The sequence below is a fragment of the Piliocolobus tephrosceles genome, chromosome X (genome assembly GCF_002776525.5).
Source record: "Piliocolobus tephrosceles isolate RC106 chromosome X, ASM277652v3, whole genome shotgun sequence".
NCBI lineage: Eukaryota > Metazoa > Chordata > Mammalia > Primates > Cercopithecidae > Piliocolobus > Piliocolobus tephrosceles.
In genome coordinates this window covers 19,817,834-19,839,676 of record NC_045455.1, presented here as the reverse complement: position 1 = coordinate 19,839,676, position 21,843 = coordinate 19,817,834, and the positions used below count along the sequence as shown (strand labels likewise).

Sequence of the window (21,843 nt, the reverse complement as noted above, 5' to 3'; positions counted from 1 at the left end):
AATTTAACTTGGCATCCTCCATTGTATCTGGCAATCATATTGTCTACAGGAAAAGGGTCTTCCTAGGAGCTCAGAGGGATACAAATAAAAATTTGATTTGTATACTACCTTGAAATAAATATGTCTATAGAGTAAGACAGAAAGTAATAATAATTCCCCAAGGTATATATAGGGAAAATCAAAGGACCCAAAGAGAAAGAAGTATTTGGAAAGGAATGCATTGAAATCAGTGAGTTTTTAAAATTTTGCTAAGATATAGTATATAAAAAAGAGTAGTGGGAAGTAAAGATGAGGTTAGGAATTATACCAGGCCCAGAGATTTAAAATTGATTCTCTAGATAAGTGTCTTTTGATAGGAAAATCATGGGAACCAGTAATGCAAATCACAGATGTAATTTATAATTTTCTAGTAACCACATTAAGAAATGTAAAAGAAGTAAGTGAAATTAATTGTAATAATATATTTTATTCAACTCAACATATCCAAAATTTTGTCATTTCCACATATAATATATATAAATCAATACAAAAAATATTGATTCAGTATTTCTTTTTTTAGTAACTATTCAAAATCTGCTGTGCATTTTACACTTTCAGGGTGTTTTAATTTGGACCAGCCACATTTGAAGTGATCAGTAGTCACACGTGGCTACGGACTGACTTGTTGAATGGCACAGCTCTTGAGAGTAAGGATCTGCCCATCGTTTGTTAACCAAAGAGTCATGGGATCAGAGTGGAGCTTCGGATTTGCCATAGTATTACATGAGGTAGATGAAGAGGGGAGAAACTGGGCAGAGAGAGAACATTTAATAGGCTATTCCAATAATGCATTAAATTGAAAGAAAACTCGACCTATTATGGTAAATAGAAAAGGGGATCAGGGATGTACAGGTAGGGATGATATTTACTAATGCTTATTATATACACTATTTTACTCTCAGGCCTGTGTGGATAGAAGTAGAAAACAGAGGAGGCATTGTTTCTGATAACTAAGAATGCCACCCAAATGTACAAAGCCACACAGCTGTCAAAAGAAATTCAAAATGCATACATTAATATGTAGGGGAAATAAGCAAAAGTTTTGCGGGAAAGGATTCTTCCTCTAAGTTTTCACTTTTTCCCAGTTTCTGGAGCTAAACACAGAAAGATTAGTTTTAATAGAACAGAAATGTCTTAAACTTGGTTTTTACTGACAACCTAAAATACAGAATTCTACTTTAAAATACAGAATTCTATTTTATGGGAATTTGTAAACTGAGAAAAACAATTTTTAGTATTACAGGAGCAGAGAAGGGACTACATTACTGAACCTGCCATGGAATTAGAAATTTAAATATGTCTCAGGACACTTTTTTTTTTTTTCTTTTTTTTGGCTGGAAAAATATTTCCATGTGAGTTGTTGGGAAAATAAGATTCTAGCTACAATGCTTCATACACATACCTTTTAATGAATGGATCCTGCCCTTTGCCGGGCTCCTGTGTATAAACCAATATATTTGAGAGGAGCTTTATTGTTTCAGAGTCTTTCTCATCCATTATCACATATGATTTTTTCCCAATAACTCCTGAGACACAGCATTGTTGCCTACATTTTTTAGATGAGAAATGAGACTGAGAGGAGAAGTAACTTGTCCTAAATCACAGCTCATGGTCCAGGTGAGAAATAAAAATCCCAGACATTTGTGTCCAAGTCTTAATCTTTGGTAGTACACCATAACAGATGGGAGGACTAATAAATTGGGAGTTAGCCATGTCTCTAGTTGCAGGCAAACAGAATATTCACCTAGATATAGCCATGTCTCTAGTTACAGGCAAACAGAATATTCACCTAGATATAGCCATGTCTCTAGTTACAAGCAAGCAGAATATTCACCTGGATTTAAACAGCCAAGAGCAAATGAATTTTTAAATGTTAGACATGAAGAAGAACAAGTGTGAGTGTGTGGGAGAAAAAACCAGAAGGCAGTGAATTGGTGAGACCATTTTCCTTTAAACCTGGCTTTTGCAACAGTGAGTCTATAATATGACTGTGGCATGATACTAATCATAATATTCATTGTCACTAGTAAGATGCTGAAGAATGAAAATAAAATATAGGACACTTTTTTAAATGTCAATATAAAGAGAAGAATATTTTAAACTAAAAAAGCTATAGAGTTAACATCTATTGAACTATTAATAATAATAGATTATTATACTTAATATTATATATACTTAATATTATACTTAATAATCTATTAATAAGTATAATAGATTATTGTTATATATAATATATAATTATATAATATATATTTATATATAGATAATATACTTTATATTTCCTCTGGTAAATCACTTTTTAGAAAATGTTTTAGATTTCATATGAATGGAACACATGGAAATGTAAAGCTATCAACTCAGAAAAATGTAGTTCTCACAGTGATTCATTTGATATTGTTAATACCTATTCCTAGCACAATGCCCAACACACAGTAAGTGATCGAGTTTATCTAGCATCATTAACATTTTGGGTAAAGGAAATGCCAAATTAGGTAATTCATGTGTGTGAAAGTAGTTTAAAAACAATAAAACAATGTATGAATAAAGGTGCTATTAAAATGAAGCAAGTGATTATTTAATACATATAGAGTTTCAAATTTGCAGTATGAAAAAGTTCTAGAGATCTGTCTCACAACAATGTGCATATACTTACCACTACTGAACCATACACTTTAAAATAGTTAAAATAGTAGATTTTATCTTATGTGTTTTTTTATCACAATAAAGAGAAATGCAACACAGCTGGGGATTAATTGTTAGGGATTTGGTTATAAACCATGCTACTGATTAACATATTATCAGTTATCCTTTCCTCCAGTAGCCGTCACATTTACACTAAAGTATCTTGCTCTTTTCTTCTACAGTTATTTTAATTTGAGACAATCAGCTGTCACAGACCTGTTGACTACTACAATGGTTCTGTTTGCAGTCATTAAAAATATTGAAAAGAAAACAGAATCATCGCTCTGTAAATAGAAAACCACACCAGGAAATTGCTGTCATTCAAAAAACACTGCTAATATCAGAAATAACTAAAAGCACTGACACTAATTCTCAGGCTCTGAGAAAAAATGTAGATAGATGAGAGCTCATGATCCAAGTCAGAAATAAAAACCCCAGGCATTTGTATGAACTCATAAAAATCAGACATGCTGCTCATTAAGAAATGTAATATGGAAACTCTTCATTGCGATTTAATTCTATTTTTAATGCATTTCATAGGATTCTTGTTTCATAGCTTTGGCTGTACAAGGCCAGGTAGTTTAATATAAACTGAGAAAGAGTCAGATGTTTTACCTATAGGATGTCAAGCAGTTAGACATTTCAGAAACAAATCATTGATTAATTGATATTTGACCCGTGTAGACCAATCCTGTTACTTTCCTTAGCCTATCTAGACAATTGTAAAACAATGTGTGAAGAGAAAGAAGCAATATAAATTGCTAGGTACATAGTTTCTTTAATATTAATAAATTTTAAGAGTATTTGTCAAAATCAATATCATCCTTTTCTTTTGCAGTCTACCAGAGCTCTTGTAAGATGAAGTGCAGACAAGAGCATGCCAGGGACCTAGCTTGTTGGGAAGCTTCTGATTCTCCATTAAATAGGTCCATGTACACCACAACTGGACTTCACATTGGTCCCCTTTCATATGTTGGATTGTTTCTTTAGTGTATGCACCTGAGCCTGAGGAGTTTATAAATGATCTTCTGAATAGGAAAAAATGGGAGATTCAACTTTCTTATGCTATAGTCTGATTTCCTAAGGGGCAGGTATTTAATCTTGCTGAAGTGTCCTGATGCACATTATTTGACTAAATGAGAAAGCAAAATATTTGACAGGACAATAAGAGTAATATATATATATATATTATTTCTTGACATTTTGCACTGATTTTGGAATAAATCTGCAATTTTCTGCTCAATATAGTCAGTATGCATATCGTGTGGGGCTAGACCCATAGAAATAAATTTATATACCCACGATCCTAAGAGAAGTCTGAAGCCCTTAGCAGTCTACATGAATGCATGATGACTGCAGTAAAATATATTTATCCCACAAGTTAGGAGAGAATTGATTACTCTAGAGAACTAAAGCCATAACTAATTCACAGAGACTCTTTCTTATGACGAAGATAAATATTCTGTGTCATTCTGACCCATAAAATATACTGTTTTTATAACAGACTCATTGTAATAATTCATCTTAAATGTCTTATGGACATATTTTCTGATGATTTCCAAATAGAAATCATTTGACATTCTTGTTTGCAAAATAAGTTTAGGGATTAAAAATAATAAGTAGCTTTAAGTAACATTGTTAGGTTTGCTTCAGAAATAAAGAGATATAATGTATACAAGATGTAAATTTTCCCTTCTTGATATTTATCAAAAATATCTTATTGGTGCACATTAATGGGTTTTTCACATTTTCATGGGTATTCATGGGTATTTTTGCATATTATGGCTTGCTTCAGAAACTGAAGGTGTATATAGGAGACTCTATTTGCAAATGAACAAATAAGCAATAAGCTAATCCCCCAGTGTGACATTTTACTTTGGGTAAAAATTACTTCCTATTTCTTCTCATCTACTTCTGTGCCAATTTGAAACTAGGTTTTTATTAAAAGGTAATGGTATTTGCTTACTTTTATAAATGCATTGACACTTTTTTGAATTCACTATAAAAGTTTGCCGTTTTGTCTTTTTTTATTGGAAGGTTGATGGCAGATAGGAGTACACTGAGGATCTTGGGACCAGGCTTTTATGAACGGGTTACAACACACCCTTTTTCTTATGGTTGATGTAAATTATCAGGTGGCTTAGAACATATTTTTTGTCTTGTATATTATGTTTAATGTTGGCAAGAAGGAAAGATAAAGTATGATTTTAAATGGCATGAGTTAGAAATATTGGTGTTGATATTTTCTTAGACTTGTGGACTTCACATATGCTTAGCATGCATTAGAATTAAAAGAAAAACTGCAGATACTTGAGGGCAGAGAGTGGGAGGAGGGAGAGGAGCTGGAAAGATAGCTATTGGTGACTGCGCTTCATACCTTGGTGATGAACTAGTCTGTACATGAGTACGTGGGTTTACCTGTGTAACAAACCTTCACATGTACCCCTGAACCTAAAATAATTTTAATAGGGAACTGCAGGTATTCATTGATGTAATGTTCCATATTTACAGACGAAGATGATCAGACTTAAACAGGTTAAGTTGCCCAAAGTCACAGAGATAATTCAACATAAATGAAGAAGAAAGCTATGCAAATCAAGTTTTTATTCTTTTTGTTTATTTGAGGGAAATGGGGTAGCAAAGGAAAAAATCAAAGTAGCTGTATGAAATTTTTGAATACTTACAATTTCTTCACGTTTCAGTGTTTAATGCATTACTCTAAAGGGGCAAACATGCTATTTTCCTTTATCTGAATGAAGCCAAGATTGTTATAATGTCCAGAAATATAAAGAAAAGGACTGGAAGATAGGTATTAGGTTCTGCATGGCTAGATTTGGGGTCACTTCAACAAAGACTGTCTTTTTAAAAGTCTCAGCCCACATCTCCCAGTCCTAGAACCCTTTAGAGCTTCCTGTGGTTTTGCCTTTGGACTTCAGTGTTTGGGTGGTCACCTTCAGGCTAGTACTTCCTAGGGAGCTGAACTTACTGAGATGAATCACTTGATTTGGTCCAAATGGTCACTTGCAAGGCTGGTTAAAATCTATGTTTCCATCTATCTCTGAATTAGTGGGTGATAGAAAGTAGCCTGTGTGAATTCTTTAATTCTTTTACTTATAGACTCTTGACTCTTATTGGCCTTTTTCTGTATATAGCAATAATGCTAATGATAATAATTTCTATCAGAAATACATGAACCATTTTTAGTCCTTGGAGTATTTCTGCAAAGACCATTTATGTTGATTCTCACCATAACACTGTGAGAGTGTAAAAGAAGATATATATATATTGGGGGATATTACAGTCAATAGGTTGAAAGAATTACAAGAGGTCATTCATTTCTTAAGCAGCTGCTAAGCACTGGTCATTGTGTCAGGCAAACTGGTTAATGTTCAAGCCAGGACTGAACCTACAGTCTGTGATTCCTAGCCTGGTGCTCCAGGTCTTATTTCTCTCAGCCCTTCTCTCCCTTTTCTCTTGCTTCTCTTTTTTTTGGCCCATGCAGTGCAGCAGCTTTCCCTAGGGCCTATTTACCAGCCTTTGGTTTTAAACTATACATTATTTGTTCTCAGTTCAAGGGCAGCAGATCTTGTCCACATCCTTGTGGAAGAGCCTAATAAGCTCAGGTGCAGTGCAGCTGAACATTGGGAACAACAGTAAATGTTTGCACCATTAAAGGTACTGAAATGTTCCATATTATCAACAGCAGCCTTTCAGTTATACCCGCCTGAAAAATGAAGCCTCTCTGAAAATCACCACTTGAACTTATGTCCATGGACTTTGATCACCTGTAGCCCCATCTTTAAGCCATCTGCAGTCCAGTATCTGGACTTGTGATAACTGGCTCAGAATGATGGTTTCCAGCTTCATCCATGTCCTACAAAGGAGATGAACTCAGTGATTTCATCTCAGTAGAGAGCAGTTTAGCACCTTATTTTGTCATGTATAGAACTCTAGTATATTAAACAAATAATAAAAGTGGAACTCGCTCATAAATGCTTTAGATATTCTCGTTATATGAAAGGTCTTATAGTAACAGATAATTTTGTTCAACATCTACTGTGTTTTGAATAATGCAGGGAAAGAATGCTTCCTCAATTCTGGACTGATGATGAATGTATCTGTGAGTGAAAAAGCAATAACAAAAGGTTGGTCCTGGATTCTTCTCTATGCCATCTCTAAAATGTAAATGTTTGTTGATTAAATGCATCTTAATAGCACATTTGGGAACCAAAAAAAAAAAAAAACCCAGAAAATATTTATTTTCATGAGTCATGTGCTCATATTCCAAATGCAAGATAGAAAGTTCATGGAAAGACTCAAATATTGCTGTTTACCTTTATCATGCAAAACCCTGTGAGTTGTTTTTTCTTCATTTATTAATGCAAAAACACTGATTTAGAAAAGAGACAATGGAATGGGCAATTATCAAATGGTTTCTGCAAAACGCATTTAAAATCTACTTTTTAAAAATGATTCTTTTGAAGCATATTAAAAAGTACACACAATAAATATATGGTTATGCCATTATATAATAATGATGCCATTATACTAGTGGCTCCACTCACTATATGAACTGGCAACAGGGAATAAAAATTTATCTTGGTGCTTCTCATCTTTTTCTTTTCTGGTAATTCGAAGTCACTTGGGGTTGTTATTCTTTAATAAATAGTCTGGGTAGGCAGCCAGGACTCTCCCAAAGCTGTGTTTAGGTAGGAAGAACACATGTTACTGACAAAAGTGTCAAGTGAGTTAATTAAACCAGTCTTGGACCTTTCCATCCCTATTCTATAATCCTCCCCTGGATGCCCAGCCCTGTAACCTTATGTGGCTCTTCAGGTGCCTACTTTTAAGACCTTCCCCCAAACCCACTCTTCCAATGCAAACGTTCCTTCCCAAGGCTTTCTGTGGTCCCTTAACCAACATGAGCCTGTTTTCTGACCCATTGGTTTTTTTTTTTTTTAATTTTATTCTGGACCTAGCTAAAACTAAGCCTTGTTAATAAGCCAGGGATGAGTTCCGGCATTATGCATCCTCAGTAAGACATAAACATACATTAGGAAGCAGCCTTATGATTTCTATCTTATAATATTTATGCATGCTTTGTGTATTTAGGAAAAAAAGATGATAATATAAGATGCTACAAAGATATTCCCAGTATAAAACCATATATTTCAGGTGACAGAAAGTAGAGTTATGTTTTCCTTTTTAAATGCAAATAGAGTATTAAAATGAGAGTCAGAGGACCTGAGCCCTACTCTCAGCCCTGCCACTAACAAGCCTTTTAATCCCATGCAACTTAATTAGTTATGTATCTCCCACAAGATTTTTAATTTCTTTTTTTTATTATTATACTCTAAGTTCTAGGGTTTATGTGCACAACGTGCAGGTTTGTTACATATGTATATGTGTGCCACATTGGTGTGCTGCACCCATTAACTCGTCATTTACATTAGGTATTTATCCTAATGCTATCCCTTCCCCTCTCCCCCTGCCCCCCACAGGCCTCGGTCTGTGATGTTCCCCTTCCTGTGTCCAAGGGTTCTCATTGTTCAATTCCCACCTATGAGTGAGAACATACGGTGTTTGGTTTTCTGTCCTTGTGATAACTGGCTCAGAATGATGGTTTCCAGCTTCATCCATGTCCTACAAAGGAGATGAACTCATTCTTTTTTATGGCTGCATAGTATTCCATGGTATATATTTGCCACATTTTCTTAATCCAGTCTATCATTGATGGATATTTGGGTTGGTTGCAAGTCTTTGCTATTGTGAATAGTGCCGAAATAAACATACGTGTGCATGTGTTTTTATAGTAGCATGATTTATAATCCTTTGGGTATATACCCAGTAATAGGATCACTGGGTCAAATGGTATTTCTAGTTCTAGATCCTTGAGGAGTCACCATACTGTCTTCCACAATGGTTGAACTAGTTTACACTCCCATCAGCAGTGTAAACGTGTTCCTGTTTCTCCACATCCTCTCCAGCACCTGTTGTTTCCTGACTTTTTAATGATCGCCATTCTAACTGGTGTGAGATGGTATCTAACTGGTGTGAGATTGTGGTTTTGATTTGCATTTCTCTGATGGCCAGTGGTGATGAGCATTTTTTCACGTGTCTGTTGGCTGTATGAATGTCTTCTTTTGAGAAATGTCTGTTCATATCCTTTGCCCACTTTTTGATGGGGTTGTTTGTTTTTTTCTTGTAAATTTGTTTGAGTTCTTGGTAGATTCTGTGTACTAGCCCTTTGTCAGATGGGTAGATTGCAAACATCTCCCATTCTGTAGGTTGTCTGTTCACTCTGATGGTAGTTTCTTTTGCTGTGCAGAAGCTCTTTAGTTAGATTAGATCCCATTTGTCTATTTTGGCTTTTGTTGCCATTGCTTTTGGTGTTTTAGTCATGAAGTCCTTGCCCATGCCTGTGTCCTGAATGGTATTGCTTAGGTTTTCTTCTAGGCTTTTTATGGTTTTATGTCTAACATTTAAGTCTTTAATCCATCTTGAATTAATTTTTGTACAAGGTGTAAGGAAGGGATCCAGTTACAGCTTTCTACATATGGCTAGCCAGTTTTCCCAGCACTATTTATTAAATAGGGAATCCTTTCCCCATTTTTTGTTTTTGACATGTTTGTCAAAGATCAGATGGTTGTAGATGTGTAGTATTATTTCTGAGGCCTCTGTTCTGTTCCATTGGTCTATATCTCTGTTTTGGTACCAGTACCATGCTGTTTTGGTAACTGTAGCCTTGATAAACTAGGTATTGATGGGATGTATCTCAAAATAATAACAGCTATTTATGACAGACCTACAGCCAATATCATACTGAATGGGCAAAAACTGAAAGCATTCGCTTTGAAAACTGGCGCAAGACAGGGATGCCCTCTCTCACCACTCCTATTCAACACAGTGTTGGAAGTTCTGGCCACAGCGATCAGGCAGGAGAAAGAAATAAAGGGTATCAGTTAAGAAAAGAGGAAAATTGTCCCTGTTTGCAGATGACATGATTGTATATTTAGAAAACCCCATCATCTCAGCCCAAAATCTCCTTAAGCTGATAAGCACCTTCAGCAAAGTCTCAAGATACAAAATCAATGTGCAAAAATCACAAGCATTCCTATACACCAATAATAGACAAACAGAGAGCCAAGTCATAGTGAACTCTCATTCACAATTACTACAAAGAGAATAAAATACCTAGGAATCCAATTTACAAGGGATATGAAGGACCTCTTCAAGAAGAACTACAAACCACTGCTCAATGAAATAAAAGAGGACACAAACAAATGGAAGAACATACCATGCTCATGGATAGGAAAAATCAATATCGTGAAAATGGCCATAGTGCCCAAGGTAATTTATAGATTCAATGTCATCCCCATCAAGCTACCAACAACTTTCTTTACAGAATTGGAAAAAACTGCTTTAAAGTTCATAGAACCGATTAAGAGACCGCATTGCCAAGACGATCCTAAGCCAAAAGAACAAAGCTGGAGGCGTCACGCTACCTGACTTCAAAGATTTTTAATTTCTTGAGGGTAGAACTAAAGCATATAATCCCAGTACTGTGGGAAGCTGAGGCAAGAGGATTACTTGAGCCCAGGAGTTCAAGACCAGCCTAGGCAACATAGCAAGACCCCGTATCTACAAAAAATAAAAAATAAATTTAAAAATTATCTGGATATAGTTTGTTGTACCTGTAGTCCCAGCAACTCAGGGGTCTGAGGTGGGAGGATTGCTTGAGCCCAAGAGTTTGAGGCTGCAGTGAGCCATGATAGAGCCACTGTACTCCAGCCTGAGCAATAGAGCAAGACCCTGTTTCAAATAAAAGGATAGAATTGATGTTCATTCATATTTATCTCCCACAGTGATTAGCACAATTCCATTTACATAATAGATCCTCAATATACAGATATCTCCCACGATTTTCAAGCAAATGGAGAATTAAGGGTGGACTTTAGGAGAGAAGTCAAAGCCAAAAACATAGGTTTTTGTGTTATCAGCATGGAGGTATAACCTCAAGACCTTTGAATGGACAGGCTGATGGAAAGTGAGAGAGAGCATATGGGAAGTGAAGACATTAAATGCAAGAACTTTGGAGCCACAAAAGTTTAGGGCGTGGTTGGAAGAAGAAAAGAAAATTAATTAGATTTTAAAGCACAACAGTTAAATAGAAAGTAAAGCAAGTTAGTACAATATGTAGAAGGCAAGAGAGGAGATCACTTAGAATGGTGAATCTTTACCAGGACAGTTTTGCCCCCGAGGAACATTCAGCAATGTCTGGAAACAGAAACACAACACAGTGAGTGTTAATGAATCTTGTAGGTAGGGGCCAGGGATGCTGCTAGGCATCCTACATTAAAAAGGGTAGCTTTCCATGACCAAGAATTATCCACCTGAAGATGTCAATAGCACCAAGTTTGAGAAATCACAATGTGTAAAGTCGTGATCAACAGTGTTAGATGCCCTGAGAATCTGAGAAAAGGTCACATTATTTGGTAATAAGTGGTGACTTTTTTAAAAAAAAGTTTCTCTACGTTGTGAAAGGATAAGTTTGGTGAAAGTGGGTAGTGAGACAGAGTTTAAAAGACATGATGATTTCTGAGAAGTTGGAAAGTAAAGTGGAAGGGAAGCAAAGATTATTTTGTTTCTAAGAATCAAAGAGACTTGACCCTCTTTCTATATTAAGAAGAAGAGTTAAGAGAGTGAGAGAAGTGAGGAAGGATGGGAAGGAGAGAGCGAGGGAAAGAGATTAAAAGTGTGAAAAAGAGATGAGCAATGCATATTATTTCCTTATAATAATAAGGAAAGTAAAGGTTAAGAATGCAAAGAAGAGTTGGGGCAAGATTGTTTTGAGGATGAAGAAGGAAGAAAGGGATAGGTAAATGAATGGAATTTTAAAATGCAGACATACTGGAGAAGTTCACAAAACATGACCTTTCTCAGTGAAGTAGTAAAGTATAAATGGCCGAGATTAAAAGAGGGGAGCTTGGCGACTGGAAAACAAATTGATAGCAGTCTTCCTGGAAGATGAGTAAGGAATAGGCTGGTGATGACTGAAAGTTTTATGGAATGAAGTTGAAAACTCAGCTGACTTTGGAAAGCATAAGTAGTGGGTTCAGTCAACACATTTAAAGTGTCTCCTTTAGAAATGCCTAGTAGATGAAAGAAAAGAAAAGCAAACACAGATGTTCAGCTGGACTAAGGGTGAGGAGCTGGCAAGACCCAACTGTGGTATCAGATCAAGGGCATGAAAGGAGCAAAAAATGACACAGTTGAAAGGGTGCACCGTGTTTTGGGGCTGGGTTATGAAGACTCTCAGCTCAGAGGAAGGGAAGCTGGTAAACTGGGGAAGGGAGGGACTGAAGAAGTGAAAATCTTGCAGAGGGCAAATAGCTGGTCCAATTTTAGGTGATGAGGAGAATAAAGTTGTTTCACTGTAGGGAACCTTCTGCAGTAAAGCAGCATAAAAGTTGCCAGAAAGAAAAAATTGTCATTTTTCTAGAGTCTCTGTTTTTAAAGTTAGGAACTGTCCCTGCTTTCAGGCAGCTTAAAAGAAAAATATTCTATGAGTTATTTCTACATTTGCTAGCCTGTGTTGATCATTTTCTTCAGATATTCACAAATCTATAATATGTAGGCAATCCATTCTTATTGGGCTCAAATATAGATTTAGTCCAGAATCTATACTTCACTCTACTCCTTACTAGATAAATAACCTCAGGCAAGACATTTCACCAACTCTTTTTTTTTTTTTTTTTTTGCATCTGCAAGATGGGACTCGTGAGTTCTAGCTTCGAAGGCTGTCCTGAGGATAAATCATGTACAACTATAAAATATGTTAGGTTTAAAATTAGCAAGAAAAAACAAAGAATCCCATCAAACAACGGGCTAAGGACACGAATAGACAATTCTCAAAAGAAGATACACAAATGACCAACAAACATGTGAAAAAATGTTCAGCATCACTAATGATCAGGAAAATGCAAATCAAAACCACAATGTGAAACAACCTTACTCCCGCAAGAATGGCCATAATCAAATATTTTTTTTAAAACAATTAGATGTTGGCATGGATGCAGTGAAAAGGGAACAGTGTACTCTGTTTGTGGGAATGTAAACTAGTACAGTCACCATGGAAAACAGTGTGGAGATTCCTTAAATAATTATATATATGGAATACTACTCAGCCATAAAAAAGGAATGAATTAATAGCATTCACAGCAACCTGGATGAGATTGGAGACTATTATCCTAAGTGAAGTAACTCAGGAATGGAAAACCAAACATCATATGTTCTCACTCATAAGTAGGAGCTAAACTATGAGGATGCAAGGGCATAAGAATGAAACAATGGACTTTGGGGACTCAGGGAAAAAGGGAAGGGGATGAGGGTTAAAAGATTACAAATTGGGTTCATGTATACTGCTCGGGTAAGGGGTACACTGAAATCTCACAAATCACCACTAAGGAACTTACGTAACCAAATGCCACCTATTCCCCAAAAACCTATGGAAATAAGAAATTTTTAAAAAATACATTAGGTACCAAGTGCAGTGGCTGATGTTTTTAATCCCAGCACTTTGGGATGCCAAAGCGGGTGGATCAACTGATGTCAGGAGTTCGAGACTAAAATTATAAAAAATTAGCTGGGCATGCTGGTCCATGCCTGTAATCCCAGCTGCTCAGGAGACTGAGACAGGCAATCACTTGAGCCTGGGAGGTGGAGGTTGCAGTGAGCCAAGATGGTGCCACTGCATTCCAACCTGAGCAACAAGAGCGAGACTCCATCTCAAAACAAACAAAAAAAAGTTAGGTTTTTAATAATTTTAAAAATTCATATTTTTTCATTTTTTTCATTTTCTCATCTGTACTAGTGGCCTCACTGGTGGCCCATCTTCTGCCTGACTTATCACCTCTTATTCTTCATCCAGCAGAAAATCCTATTCTGCCCGAGTTTTATTTTTCAAATAAGATTACTCTTATTATGTTTTCGCATTCTTTAATCTACAGTGTTTCTCCTCTAAACACTGAATGTAAAAGCTTTACATCCCCTTAGGAAAATTGCTTAACTATGTGAAATTCTGATTTCCCCTCACATGGCTTTGCAGGATCTTTGCAACAGCAGAGATCATGTGCATAAAGGGCCTATGTTGGCATGAATGTTGTCATGAATGAGTGCCCAATGGATGGGTACTATGGCAGCAGTTATTTTACAAGGATGATAGAATTCTTCTAACAATCCGAAAACCTCATTTCCCCAAGCATAGCTTTAACGTTATTGGATTCTTGATAATCTATCACTTGTTATTATGATTGCGACTAATCACAAACTGATTTATGGTTTCAATCAGCTTTTTCTGGTCCTCACTAGATGGTAAACTTCTTAAGACAGAAACTAGGTTTAAATTCTAAACTATATTTCAAGACTATTTTAGTCTACAATGAAGATTCAATGAATACTTATCCTAAAGTATGGCATGACAGACAGCATCATACCATGTAGATATTAATGAGAAGAAAAATAAACTTCTTAGGTAATTGTCTAATTCAGTAAGCAAAAACGCTACTATTTATGGAAATAGAGTCTGCAATTCAATTATAAGAGTCTTTTCGAATGTGGTCAGTACTGTGCCTACAAACCATAATTTGTGTGTATTATGGACAAAAATTCATCATAATTCTAATAGAATGGTTTTAAAGTCAAGTCAGCTTGGAGTATTTATACAGCTTGTATTTACTTTTGCTAAAATAATTGAGTTTGTAACAATTATAAGGCTACCCAGATCTCTTTAGTGATGAGTATTGATTTTTACACTCAGAAGCTTTCCCTCATTAAAAATAAAGAGTTCTAGTCATTGTGGCTCCATCAACAGAACTTAGTGTCATTGTTACAGTAATCATGAGCTTGATGGATATATTGGGACCTCTTTAAGGCTTCAGTTGTAACATAATGATTTGCAAAGCTTTCAAAAGTTAATTATCTTCTGTGTCCCAAATAGAAATAATTGTCTCATCACCCTGGACAAAAAAAAAAAAAAAAAGAGCATCTGCAGAAGTCTTAATGGCTTCTTGTCTGTAATCCAGAGTTCAGTGGGATACGAGCATAGAAAATTATTCAAACATTTGGGGTGACAAATATCTGAGTAAATGTGAAATCATTGTCAAAGAATAGTGGAAGATGAGATCGAGAAGGGCCAGGTTATAGAAAACCATGACTTCCAGGAGAAGCATGTAGAATTATGAAGGACTCAGTAGAGAACACAGATGGTTCCTAAACAGGGGACTAATACCTTAATTTAGAAAAACTGTTCTGCCTATTACAGTAAGTAAAGTAGAGGATGGAGGACTGTGTGAGGTGGAAAAATGGGGCTGAAGGGAGATCTTGAGGCAAGTAGAACAGTAGGAGAAAGATTTGATAGATGCCTGGCACAAATTGATAAGGGAGTGATCTTTGAAGACTGATTGGAGAAGGGGTTAGAAAATAATGGAGAGGGGATTTTGGACGTGTATGTGTCTTTGTTTGGTGAGTGATCACATGTAAGGCAGGGAAGGCTGGAGTCAAAGAAAACGTTGAGGCTTGCAGTTTGGGTAATGTTTAAATAATTAATGGAATTAGCTAAATGAAAAATAGATCATTTAATAGTAACTGATGTTATAAAAGATTTAGATGTGTAGACGTGGAAATACTAGCAGAAAAACCAAATAGAAATATTCATCAGAGAGTTAAGCTATATATTATTCAACAGTACATTTCTCTTTGTGAAAATGTCCAAGAGTTTTTGTTTTATTTATTTTTACCATGGAATTACTGGCTCATAAGATATGACATTTTCAATTTTATTTGGTAGTGCTGACTTGCTCTCTGAAGCAGTTGTACAAATATAAATTTCCCTTAGCTCTTTATGAGTTTTACTTCTCCAGTGCTTCTTGTTATTAACATTTTGAACATTGTGCTAACAGCATCTCTTATTAGATAGCATTTCCCTGGTTGCTAATAAGAATGAGCATCTTTTTCATATGTTAATAGTAACTTAGAGTCCCTGTTCTCTGAATATCCTGTTCATATTCTTTGCCCCTTTTTTCTATTATATTTTGTTTTTCTTGTTGTTATTGTAGATGTTCTTTATATAGTATGATGCTACTCCTTTGCAAGTATCTTTTTCCCATCTGTCTCTTTTAATTTCACATATGTCCCTCTGTTTCTGAAACATAAATTTGATTATATTGCTTAGGTAAGGGGAGAGAGAGCATTAGAACAAACACCTAATGCAAGCAGGGCTTAAAACCTAGATGATGGGTTGACAGGTGCAGCAAACCACCATGGCACACGTATTATTATGTAACAAACCTACACGTTCAGCACATGTATTCCAGAACTTAAAGTAAAAATAATGATAATAATAATTAACTTCTTAATTTTGAAAAAACTCTATTTACTTGTGGACATTTTATCCTACAAGATTCACCTGATATGTTAGTCCTCCTGTGAATTATTCTCTGATTTCTTATGTGAAAGATCTGTCTTTCCTTTCTTGTTTCTTATATACTTTGTACTCTGTAATATAGAATCGTTATAGTACCTCTGATGATTAATTGTATTGGTTTATTTACATGACAATCTAGATTGTAAACTCCTTGATGGTTTTCTTCACCTTAGTACTCCCAGAAGCTGGCCCAGGGTCCGCGATAGAATGGGTATTCAGTAATTGCTTTTTGATGTGAATTCTCTTTGAAAAATGAAGATACCATTTACACTTACTTCTGAGAGATTTTCACCTTTTGGAAGCCGTGGAGACTCTCTCTCTCACTCATACTCATATTCCACTATGATGTCAATCCTCGTATAAGAGATGCTGAATTAACATAACCATGATCTCAAGCTAATCAGCACACTTGAACCACTGTTTTTCTTTACTCTTCCCAAGAAAAGTAAACATCATAAAGAAAACAATTTTCATCTATACATCTTTAAAATTGTCATTAAAAGATAAATATCACATTCACTAGGCATTTGCTGTAACTTTTAGAAAAAAAAAAAATGTTGATTACAAACTTTGATAGTGCCATGTTTTTTAATGAAGATGATTAAAATAACTCAGAGAAATAACTCCAAAGTAATTTAATAAGTTTCCACTCAAAATGTATTTGAGATTCAAATATATGCCTAGAGGGCTACCAATTCACAAAAATATATAGTTATTTCACTTGCTAAAGTACAGTTCTTCAAATTCTTAACAATCCACCGCCTTCCTTGTAATGTGCTTGGGTGACCTAATTTGTTGGCAGCCTTCCCTAAGATGTGGTAGTGAGGTTGATCTCTGGAATTTGCACACACACTCATTAACCAGATGCAGATGGTCAAATAACAGCTACCAGACTGACTGACTTTGAACTCCTTAAAACTTATGTTACACACTTTGAGTCCAAGTTCCCTTTCCATAGCATCATCTTAATGCCTGCAGGACAGTGACAGCCTGAAAAATTGCATATTCTTTTCTTTTAGAATTTGCTTCCAAGCTTTCTTATCTTTGCTTTGCTGCATATTTTTAAGGTGTTATTTTTTTGTTAAGCATCAGAGCTATCTTAAGTATGACTGGCACATCTTTTATGTGGCTCTGTAGCATCACAGATGATACTTTTTGGAGCTGACAGTCTTCTTATTAAAAGTGCCATTTTCTTTTCTTTTTATTTTTGTCTGTAGATACAGATTACCGAAAGAAAGGACTTTTCTTTTCTTTTTTTTGTTTTTTTTCAGTTAAACTACTGCTACCTAATACCTAATTTTTATTGAGGATAGCACATGCAAAAATGGACTTTAATGCTCTGCTAGCTCCTCCTGGCTGTGGTGATTAGAGTTGGGCCTATTAATTGGTTACCCACACTCACAGAGGATTTCATTAGATTCTTAATTCTCTCTGGCAACTCTTAGAGCCTGTCACAAAGTGTTTTTTGAAAGAAAGTGTACTCTTTTCACATAATTTCATTAAGAACTTTTTCTCAGGCCTTGGAATACATTGGCAATCTCAAAGTTCAAAGAACACCATTCTGGTAGAGCAGGTCACTTTTCTAATTTTAACCTAAAATCTTTATAAACTCCATGTGACAGACTTTTTGGCCATAAAATGTTACCCATTGTCTGTGTTCTATGTGTAAAAAGCACAAGTGGGAATGCTCCAGTCCACATTTGTGAGCTGCTGAGTCTTGAATTTTTATTTTTAAATGGACTCTCAGGAGCCAAAAAAAAAAAAGTCGAGTTAATCATACTCTCAGTTCCTAGCTCATTATTATCATCCATTCCTGCAAGTCTTGTTTCATTTCCTTCTTCTTACCTGGTACTCCTATTTCCTAGCAACCCTTATTCACTCTAATGACTTTGATGAATGTCCTTAAATATGTGTGCACCTTGTACAATATGCAGCATTGTGAAGTTTCCATGTTTTCAAGGATAATAAGCTTTCCAGTGTCAGTAACCTTGTTTACTATTACTTGAGCAAACCACAGCTTTAGCTAATGCATAAAATATGTAAATGAAGGAGCCATAGGATGTTAGGGAAAATATTCAAATCCAGCCAACTAGGAAGTGATTTCACGTTTGTGAGATGTTTAGACAGTGCTAGGTGGACTTTATTAAACAGTGACTATAGGCTGGGTGTGGTGGCTCACCCCTACAGTCCCAGCACTTTGGGAGCCTGAGGTAGGTGGATCACTTGAGGACAGGAGTTCTTGACCAGCCTGGCCAACATGATGAAACCCTGTCTCTACTAAAAATACAAAAAGTAGCCGGACGTTGTGGCACGCGCCTGTAGTCCCAGCTACTTGAAAGGCTGAGGCACGAGAATCACTTGAACCTGGGAGGCAGAGGTTGAAGTGAGATCTCGCCACTGCACTCCAGCCTGAGTGACAGAACAAGACTCTGTCTAAAAACAAAAAACAAAAACCAGTGACTATGACCCATCCACCCATTCATAGAACTAAGGTTTTTACCTTAGCTTTACAAAAAAAAAAAAAAAAAGCAAGATGATGTTCTAATTCCCAATTTCTAAAGAGAGAGAAAAAAAAAAACAGTCTAAGAAAGGTAAAGTGACCAGCCAAATGGCACACACCTAAATTTTGGTTCTGGGATTAAATCCAGGTGTGTAGTCTTCTCTCTCAAAAATGGAATGTTTCTTGTCTTTGGAAACTCCAAGGACAAAAAGATGTCATAAAGAGATTGGGAAAGATTTCATTGACAAAGGATCATATGGCCTTGGCAATGAAGAATAGAGCTAATTTGATTAGACTGGTAGGAAAAATGCTTATTGTAAGGAAGCGGGCAGGGGTATCTTCAACAGACAAGAAACAGTTTCCCTTGGCTGAGCTGCAGAGATGACCATTAGAAAGTGGGAAAGGCAGACTGAACCTAAATCGTTAGGCATTATCTATTAGGCTAGGAAGTTTGGTTCTGTCTAAAAAATACAGAATTTTATCTTGTAGGATAGCTTAGGATAGTGGGTGGGGTTGGGAGTAAATTTATTCCTCAGGTGTACATATAGAAGTGTAAGCTATGACATACAATGACTAACCAGCTATATTACCATTGAAGCTTACATATTCCTATCTGGTTTCAAATTTTTCACACCCAAGGTGAAAAAGATAAGACCAAGAACCAAAATAATCAGAAGAGAAAATATTAAAAATAATAGTTACTGAGGTCTTGTTAGAAGCCAAGCTGAATGCTTTCCGTGTATTGTCTCAATTAATCTTCATAATAATTCTAAATGGTAGTACTGTTTTTTTCCCATTTTGCAGATTTAGAAAATGACACGTAAAAGTAAGATGGCTGACTCAGAGTCAAAAAGCTAGTTCCTGGCCACAGGCCATGAAAACCAATGTGTGTCTGATTCTCAGCCATTAAACTCTACTGTCTCCAATAAGTAAATGGTTAAATATGTGATAAGAGCCAACTAGTTTAAACTCAAGGCAGTGTTGGGAATATTTTATCTGATTTCAACAGAGAAAATAGAAAGTAGACAAGTGCTCTCCAAGGAAACCAGACCATAAGTTTATAGAATGAAATCATCACTTTGAAGGATGTACTTCATCCTCTCCAAGTACTTAGGCAGATAGACCCGTACATTTTAATACAGTCATGTGGCTGCGAATGTCCTCCAGAGGGCCATTTAGCTATCTCCTTTTTGCACCTAAAGGTTTTGTAAAGATTTGAAATGCATTGGTAATGAGGTTTATGTCAGAGGCAAGGGGTGGGAGGGGAGGTCAAAGCTTTAGTATTATGTGGGTTCAACTGTTACAAAGGAGATGGTCCCAGCTGAATTTTTTCAGCAAGGGGAAATAAATCTCTTCAAACAAAGGGACTGCTTTTTCTTTCATTCAACCTGATTCCTCTGCCTCTGGGCTAGTCTTTCATCTTATGTAGTCACAGATAACAGACTCATTGACTCTTCCTCAGGTCCCAAACCAACTAGTCACGGGCAGAATTTGGTGATCTGTAATCCAGGTAGAAGAGATGTGAGGATTTTGTTTGTGTGTACACTGGTAGCTCATAGAAGACTGTGTATTCTAGAGGAGAAATTCCTGGCCCAGTAATTGGAATTCCTAAGTTCTCAACACAAACCTGCGAACATTTCTATGTGAATGATTGATAAAGAATATTCATACCATTTCTAGTTTCTTAAACTGTAAAAATTAGATATGTTAACTGTATGCAGTATGTGTAGTCCTATTTATAAATCACATTATAGTAAATAAGAATATTTTTTCAGTTTACAAAAATAGCTTAATATTTGTAGAAATCCTATGGTGATTCTTTTCACTCTCTAAATTAGTTAATTTTATGTATCAAGATTTCTTAATGAGGGGCCTGTATTGCGTGGAAATATTGTAAGGACTCAAGGTTTAGAAACCCCTAATTTTCTGAGATTGATATGAAAATGTGGGATAATTATAAATAATAAGTATCAGCATTAAGTGCTTTAGTAATTTAGTAATAATTTAGTAATTTAGTTATAAATTAGACGTTTTAACAAATTGTGTATACTGGGGAGAGAAGACAAATAGTTAACTAAATAGTTCCTGGATGCTGGGAATTTCATGTATCTTAACTCGTTTAATCTATACAACACCCCCATTTACTGTATCAGTGTACATGAATGAAATGCCTACTACATTCTGGAAGTTGCACTCGATATTGGGGTTACAGTGGTGAATGAGACAGATATAGCCTCCAAACTCAGGAAGCTAAAGAACCAGAGAAAAGTAAAGAAGTCCCAGTGGTCATATGTAAAGGTGCACAAAGGGTTGGGAGGGGACAGGGGACCTTACATATTAACATTTCAGTCTGAGCCCCTGAATACATTGAGCTCAGAATCCATGTGCATAAAAGGTGGACAGGCTTTATAGTTAATAAATATGACCAGGTATGGCTGTCCAAAGCCCGTGGTTTCTTTCCTGTCATATTATCCTGCCTCCTTACAATAATTGATCGTTTCCCAGAAGGTATCTTTCCATTTTAAGCATTGAAACAAGTATGCCTTGACTAAGCAAGTGTTCACATGAGCTCTTACGTTTGTATTCTACGATGGAGAATGAACTCATGGTCTTTTCTATTTCCATCTTCCCTGATGATGATTCTGTCGCTACAGTTGCCTAGACACTGCCTTCAAGGATATGTGAGTGAAGATGATAGCAATTAAAAGGAATAATGGTTTTACTGGTTTTCAAACAGCAATTGTTCTAACACGCTGCTGCCCAGGTTAGGTGAGCATGTTAACATCAACTTCTTTGTCAGCCTTCAAGGCACTGGCATAATGAGTTGATATCTTATTGTTATTATTATTTTAATGAAAATGAGACGTAACAGAGTTTGGGGTTCTTTTCCCCCCCAAATACATTACTATGTTTCTGAAGCCCATGAGATTACTTGAGCATTGAAGTAGTTCAATTGCCCTTGCAGTGCACTAAGGAGCAGCAACGTTAATATCTTATTAATTCCATAACAGTCATTGTTCCTTGCTTGGTATCCAACACAGCTGCACAAGCATTCTGCCTAATCATAAGGCTGCATTCTTCCCCCAAATGATTTATAATGCACAGGGAAATGACTCATTATGTACTCCACCTCACCAAC

General features: G+C 36.0%; 1 protein-coding gene across 1 annotated transcript in view; it reads left to right on the top strand.

The window, feature by feature from the left end:
- Nucleotides 1-21,843, top strand: part of LOC111546589 (glypican-6) — a 584,762-nt gene that overhangs the window by 271,792 nt on the left and 291,127 nt on the right. The gene's annotated exons all lie outside the window — the stretch shown is intronic.